General features: G+C 44.6%; 1 long non-coding RNA gene across 1 annotated transcript in view; it reads right to left on the minus strand.

The window, feature by feature from the left end:
- Positions 1-8,101, minus strand: part of LOC107182463 — a 14,406-nt gene that overhangs the window by 4,590 nt on the left and 1,715 nt on the right. The window lies entirely within an intron of this gene.

Here is an 8,101-nt window from a genome sequence, read left to right on the forward strand (position 1 = left end):
GTCCTTCCTTTCTGCTTGCTTTTAAGAAAAATAGATGGGATCATATTGGCTATAAAGTTTTGTAGTTTGCCTTTCCGACTAAATAATACACATAAGCATTTTTCTACGATAACGACACTCTCTTTTTAATCATCATCAAATGCTGTGTAATCCTCCATTCTATCTGCCATGATTTACTTACTCCCATACTGTTTCTAAATTTTCCACTATTATAAAAACGCAAAGATGACCACACATTTTTTAAAAGAATTTTTTATTTTTTTTAGAGAGGGAGAAAGGAAGAGGGAGAGAGAGAAAAACAAAACAAAACAAACATCAACATGAAAGGGAAACATTGATCGGCTGCCCCCTGCATGATCTCTACCAGGGATCGAGCCCGAAACCTGGGCATATGCCATGACCAGGAATCAAACCAAAGAAGCAATCTTTCGGTGCCGGGATGATGCCCAACCAACTGAGCCACACCAGCTAGGACGACCACTATTTTAAACACAACATTTACCCAAGTTTCTAGTTGCTTCCCCCAAGGCAGAGATATTTTTAAAGGCCCATGATATACATTGCAAATTGCTTTCCAGAAAGTGTTAACCAAGTCATATTCCCACTAAGAAAATGAGATTTTTCCTGACACCCATGCTAATAATGATAATTATGAGGTTTAGAAGCTTTGTTAATTGGATGGTTAATTTTTTTTGCCGCATTTTTTAAATTTGCAATTCTTCTATCTAAAATGTTGCTGAATATTCATAACATTTTATTTTTTTGAATTTTCTTTATGTCTGAATTTATTTTTCAATCTTATTGTGACATATATCAAAAGTATGGGTATGTATAATTTAAACCACCATTATTATAATGCAATAAACACTTATTCACCATCCAATTTGTGAACTAAGACATTTCTGCACCTTAGAAATCTCCTGGGTTTCCCCCATGCATGTTTTTATTCTTCGGAGGTAACCGTAATTCTGACATTGTTGGTAATCATTTATTTGATTTTCCTTATAGTTTTACCACCCATTCATGCATCTCTAAAAACCAAGTTTGTATTAGCTAGTGTTGAGCTTTGTATAAATGGACTAATGATCTAAATATTCTTCTGTGGCTTATTTCACCCCAAGTTGATACTCATCCACATTAATGTGTATACTGACATTCATCCCTTTTCTCCACGTGTGAACATGTTTCTCCAGTGGAATTGTGGAGTTACTGGGTAACCTGTTCAGTTTTCAGCTCAATATACATTGTAAATATACCTTCCAGATTACTTGGTTCCTAACTTTATGAAGCACCTCTCTGACAATTAGATTTTTTTAGTTCAATAGATGATTTTTTTTCTTTTGTGACTCCTTCATTGCTTCATTATCTAGAAAGTCCTCTGACACCCACCCTTAAATAGATTTTTTCATTATGTTCTTTGTTTTTTTGTTACTTTTTCCTTTTCTATCTTTGAGCTCTTATGGACAAATTCTGACATTGTTGGTAATCATTTATTTGATTTTCCTTATAGTTTTACCACCCATTCATGCATCTCTAAAAACCAAGTTTGTATTAGCTAGTGTTGAGCTTTGTATAAATGGACTAATGATCTAAATATTCTTCTGTGGCTTATTTCACCCCAAGTTGATACTCATCCACATTAATGTGTACACTGACATTCATCCCTTTTCTCCACGTGTGCACATGTTTCTCCAGTGGAATTGTGGAGTTACTGAGTATGTATAGCTTCACCTTCACTGGGTAACCTGTTCAGTTTTCAGCTCAATATACATTGTAAATATACCTTCCAGATTACTTGGTTCCTAACTTTATGAAGCACCTTTCTGACAATTAGATTTTTTTAGTTCAATAGATGATTTTTTTTCTTTTGTGACTCCTTCATTGCTTCATTATCTAGAAAGTCCTCTGACACCCACCCTTAAATAGATTTTTTCATTATGTTCTTTGTTTTTTTGTTACTTTTTCCTTTTCTATCTTTGAGCTCTTATGGACAGTATGTGTTTTACTCTTTGTAGCATTTGGAACTTACTTTGCTAAATAGCACAGAGTGAAAATATTTGATTCTGCTCAATTTCTAACCAATTGTTTTTTAACGCATTGTCAAATAACTCGTCAGTGCCATGTATTGTCTGTTGACTCTCAGTTCTTGTATATTCTCTATCCCACCACAGCTAAGAACCTGAAAACTATATTTCCCAGTGGTCCTGGTGTTAGTTTCTGCCAATGGAACGGCGGGGGGCAGTCACATAGGATTCCCAGGTGGGAAAAATGTGAAAGCTAGTTTTCTGCTTGTGGCAACAGCATCAGCAGGTATGCAGACTCCTATAGTACCCCTTCCCTGCTTTAATCCTCCAGCAGTAGACGAGGTAGTGTTCATCTGTGGGCAACATGGCTTACTCCCCTTTGTTCTTCTGGTTTTTGTATACATGTGTAATCAACTCCCTGTATTAAATCTCTCTGTTTGAAAAACCTTGGGTGCTTCCTGTTTTCCTGTGTGCACACTGATTGATAAACCTTCCTCTCCCTATTGACTTGCAATACCAGGTTTATTGTGTGTGTGTGTGTGTGTGTGTGTGTGTGTGTGTGTATGTGCATGTGCGCACGCTCGTGTGTGAGCACACATGTGAGTACAAGAAAGAGGAGGGAGAGTGAATGAACAAGAGAAAGTGTGTGGTGTTTGTTTTGAATATACATATTTTGATTTATTGATCTTTTTGACAATTCTTACATGCAGTTATTTATAATTATTATTATATCTTTAACATACATTTCAGTATCTGAACATGCAATTGTTTCCTCATTCTTTCTTATCTCAATGTGGCCTTCACTATTCCCATTTGTGTACTCATGAATCTGGCTTTTAAGAAAAACATATTTAAAAGCACAGTTGATTGTGTTCTGTCTACTATCACCTTTTCCTTGCATTTTAGTGAAGCTGAGCATTTTGCTTAAAAGGAGCTAACATTGCTTCATTGTGGAGAATCACAGAAAGTCACATGCACATCTGCGCACAAACACAGCACCTCCCCCTCCTGTGGGCATAGCAGGCAGTTGTGTCTGGGTGCACAGCTGATCAGTTATCATCCATGAAGAGTGGTTCTTCTCGCCCTGACCAGTGTTCTCAGTGGTTAGAGCATTGGCCCACACACAGAAGTTGTCGTGGGTTCAATTCCTAGTCCAGGGCATGTCCCTGGGTTACAGCTTCAATCCTTGGCCCCATTCGGGGTACATACGGGAGGCAACCAATCGATGTGTGTCTCTCTCACATTGATGTTTCTCTCTCTCCTCCCCTGCCTTCCTCCCTTCTACTCTCTCTAAAGATCAGTGGAAAAAGTATCCTTGTGTGAGGATAAACAAAACAAAACAAAACAAAACGAAACAGTGGCTCTTCTCTGCCACATTGGGAGGGACGGTACTTGGAGAAGAAGCTGCAGAACTGTCTCTCTAACAATGAAAGGGGGGGTCTTATTTTTCTCTGAGTCAGCCTGGCTAACTGTGCCCAAGGTCAGAAGAGAGTTCCTGCAAGACCTTGCAATTCCTTAATAGTCCTGTTTGGGCTCATTGGATGAAATGGCTGTGGGAAAATGATCTGGTCATTATTTTAAACATGGGGTAATCATAGCAGGAGACATAGCCGCTGGAACAGTTCTGCTTTGGTAGCTACCAAAAGGAAGAGCATTGGAGAAGGTGACTTGTAGGGCATCTTCTTATTTCTTGTAAGGAGACACTCATGCCATTTCGAAAACACCCCTGAGACCTCTCCACCGGGCTCAGCTCATGCTCTTCTATTAAGCCTGGCTTGGTTGGCATCAAGGGCTGCCCACATTCTGGAAGCCCCTGCCCTGGGGAAGCCTCTGGCACTGTCCCCACATGGTTGGCTTCATGTATCCAAAGACTTTGGACATGAAAGCACTCAGACCCTCAGGGCTCGGTGCCCTGGAGAGTCAGGCACATTGAGTGTGAGGAGCAGTGACGATTTTAAAGGGAACCTGAGGGCTGTGCCAAGGCTTGCCTGGCAGGAACAGCTGGGTGAGGGGGCATGACTTTGCAGACTAGGAGCAGAGTAGGAACCCCACCCTTACCCCCTCCTTCACCATGAGCTTCAGAGTCAGACTGCCTGAGCTTGAATGTTTGCAGACATTCTGGTTGTCACAACTGGAGTGTGTGCTATTGGCATGTGCGTAGAGGCCAGGATGCTGCTAAACGCTCTAGAATGCACAGGATATTCCCCCGAGCAGAGAATTATCCTGCGCCAGAAGTCAGGAGTGCGAGGCCAAGGAACCCTGACGACCGATCCATGGCTGTGAGCAAGCACTCAGCACGTGTTGGCTCTTACCATTTGAGTGACAGTTTTGTGCACGTACCCTGTGCCAGGAACCATGCTGTATTCTAGGTTTATAAATATGAATTACAAACAGGCCCTGCTCTTAAGTGTCTCAGTCCAGAGGGGAAGACAGTATGAGGAGGGAGGTGCAGGGAGCCTGGTTTCTGTAAACCACACAGAGAAGCTGTCAAAGAAGACCCTCCTTTTATTTCATTGAGCCTCCTTTTGTAGAAGCAGCCACGCCTCTGCCGGGACACCAGGCAAACAAATAGTTGTGACCTAATTTGGGGGCAGCTATGCAGGAAGGGCAAGGCTCTATGGGCCCACATGGCAAGGCCCTCATTCCAGTCGGAGGAGGTGAGGACGGGGTTTCCAGAAGGAGAGGGTGCTAACTGCTGCCTCATGATGGGGGAGTAGGCGTTAGGAAGTGGGGAAGGGCAGGGCAGAGGGAACCCCCTACAAAAGACGGAGGTGTCATGTAGTCAGAAAGTGTCTGTTGAGCACTTAATGGGGTCCAGAGGCAGTTCTAGGCACTTGGCACACAGCAATGAACCAAAGCCAAAAACCGCTGCTCTCCTGGAGCTCCAGGGCTGTGGTGGAGCAGGGCACAGATTACAAACAGACAAACACATACAGGTAAGGTGTCAGGCAGTGACAAGTCCTACAGCAAGGAAGGGGGGTAGAGAGTGCTTGACCGAGAGGGTTGCAATATGAAATACGAGAATCAAGCAAGGCCTGGATGAGGAGATCACATTTTTCAAGCAATGGCCCGAAGAAAGTGAAGGAGGGAGCCGTGTGGATATCTGTGTTCCCAGTAGAGGCAGTGGCATGTGCAAAGGCCCTGTGGCAGCAGCCTCCCTGGCATGTTTGGGGGTCAGCAGAAAAACCAGTAGGTTGGGGTAAAGAGTTGCACTGAAGTTGGAGAAGCATCCAGGCCAAGGTAAGTCATAGATGCCACTTAGGGAGGGTGAATTTTTCTTCTAAAGGTGACAGATGATTCTATCAGCTGCCAGGGAAGTACCAACATCTTTTCCATAAGACATTAACTTTGCCTGAAGCACATGACACTTGTTCAGAAAGAATAGGCTATTTTCTGGGTAGCTGTGTCCGCTGAGTGCTGATTACCCAACAAAAACACTGGTACCCATTTGCCTGCAAGATGCGTTTAATACAGGAGAGTTCTTTCCTATCCCACCTGGTGAAGTTGTGTGGTGGCCACCGAGGCCTAGTTTCAGCACCAGCCGCGTGGCTTCGGGCACATCACTCTGACTCTTCTCATTCCTCAGATTCCACCGGAGGCCTGAGAAGGTTCAGAGATCGCTAGCTCCCAGCTCCAGTCGTCTATGGATGCCTCCGAGCTCTCCTCAGAAGCCTGTAAGCAATTGCTGAAACTTGTGGAGCACTAACTGGACACCAGGCATCGCGTTGAACATTTTATATGTGTTGGCTCCGGAAATGCCTATCTATGACCCTGGCAGAGAAGTAGTGTCATCTCCACCTTAGAAATGAGGAACCAGGTACAGAGGGGCTGAGCGATGCGCCTTAAGTTGCACAACTTCCACGTAACAGTCAGACTCAGTCTGTCTGTCTGCAAAGCCATGCTCTGCAGGCTTCGACAGTGACACGATCAAAGACGGATCGGAGTGAGGCTCTGAGAAGGTTCAGAGATCGCTAGCTCCCAGCTCCAGTCGTCTATGGATGCCTCCGAGCTCTCCTCAGAAGCCTGTAAGCAATTGCTGAAACTTGTGGAGCACTAACTGGACACCAGGCATCGCGTTGAACATTTTATATGTGTTGGCTCCGGAAATGCCTATCTATGACCCTGGCAGAGAAGTAGTGTCATCTCCACCTTAGAAATGAGGAACCAGGTACAGAGGGGCTGAGCGATGTGCTTTAAGTTGCACAACTTCCACGTAACAGTCAGCCTCAGTCTGCCTGTCTGCAAAGCCATGCTCTGCAGGCTTCGATAGTGACACGATCAAAGACGGATCGGAGTGAGGCTCCCTCAGCCTGCAGCACGCCCGGAAAGGAGAATGCCAGCCTTCCGCTTCTCCTGTCTCCACTAGCGCCCCTGCTCCGATGTACCTGAGGGGCTCAGAAGACTTGTCCTGGATCGATCGCTGGAGTCTTTTCAGCAAATTCACAGCCAGAGTATTCTGCTGTTGACTAAGGGATGAAGTTTTATCAGGAACTCGCCCAGGAGGCAGCTTTAAGCAGGAGGTCACAGGCTTGTTGTGGGGCTGGCTGGACGGGTCATCCCAGGCCCTTCGAGGGTGAGGTCAAGCCAGAGTTCAGCCTCAGACACCCGGAGACTCACACCAGGAGAAGCAAACCTCAGCGTCAACTGCAGCTGAGACATTCGCCTTGCTGTACACGGTTGCCTAGCAACCGCAAGGGACAAGCTGCCAACTCAGTGATACAATCGCAGCAGGGAGATTAGAGTCAGCCAATTAGAAGTTGTATTTATTTATTTATTTATTTTGCATTTTCCTTTTTTTGTTCTGGTAATTTCCTTTAGTCCTGCCTGCCTTTAAATATGGATTAAGAAGCTTGCCAGAGAGAGAGAGAAAAAAAAGCTTGCCAGAGCTGAGTGGAACCTGGGTGCATGACCCAGGCCATTTCCCTCCCACGTAGACAGAAAGTATGCTCCTCACATGCCAGCCGTGGCGTGGAGGGTAATTTTATTAAAATGTGGGCTTGTCTTAGAGTCTTAGATCCACTGCAAAATTTGAACTTTGCCTGGAGTTAGGACCAACTCTGATTTTTACTGCTGTATGTCAGTGCTTTCCCACCGCCAACTCCAATGCCCCAGAAAATGCCTGCCACATAGTAGGTGCTCATTAAATGATTGGCTGTGGCTCAGTGAGTGAGTGAATGAAGGAGTGAAAGAAACAGACCCTGGGGAAAATTGTGACGCTAACTGACAGCCACACAGGAGAGTCTAATGTCACTGAATTATTGGATGATAAATACAATCTTAGTATCTTTCACAAGATTTTTTTTTCTTTTATCATTTTGTCTGTCCTATCTGCTCCAGATGGATTTTAAGTAGCAGTTCAAAAATCCGAATTGGGGCATGACGGATGGGTGGGAGTCAGAAACAATTCCGGTTTCCTACGCCATGTTTATTCCTCCTGTCCCCAGATGCACTTTTGCCCTGACGCCCCAGCTCTTTTCTGTCTCCTCTGCCTATTTCTGGTCACACCACTAGGACAACATAGCTCTTCCTGAGGACCCCAGAGCCACCCATTTTATCCCAGAGATCATTTATTTCCAAGCATCATCTCGGCGGGGAACATGGGGTAAAGAGATGTGGAGACTCAGGCCCTGCTCACAGATACATTTATTTTGTGTGTTTTTTTTTAATATATTTTTTATTGAGTTTTTGCAGAGAGGAAAGGAGAGAGATAGAGAGTTAGAAACATCGATGAGAGAGAAACATCGACCAGCTGCCTCCTGCACACTCCCCACTGGGGATGTGCCCGCAACCCAGGTACATGCCCCTGACCGGAATCGAACCTGGGACCTTTCAGTCCGCAAGCCGACGCTCTATCCACTGAGCCAAACCGGTTTCGGCTGTGTTTGTTTTTTTTTAAAAAAAGGGGAACATTGGTATAGGACAGTGGTCGGCAAACTCATTAGTCATCATCTCGGCGGGGAACATGGGGTAAAGAGATGTGGAGACTCAGGCCCTGCTCACAGATACATTTATTTTTGTGTTCGTTTTTTTTAAAAAAGGGGAACATTGGTCTAGGACAGTGGTCGGCAAACTCATTA

The sequence above is a fragment of the Myotis davidii genome, unplaced genomic scaffold, assembly GCF_000327345.1.
Source record: "Myotis davidii unplaced genomic scaffold, ASM32734v1 scaffold1115, whole genome shotgun sequence".
NCBI lineage: Eukaryota > Metazoa > Chordata > Mammalia > Chiroptera > Vespertilionidae > Myotis > Myotis davidii.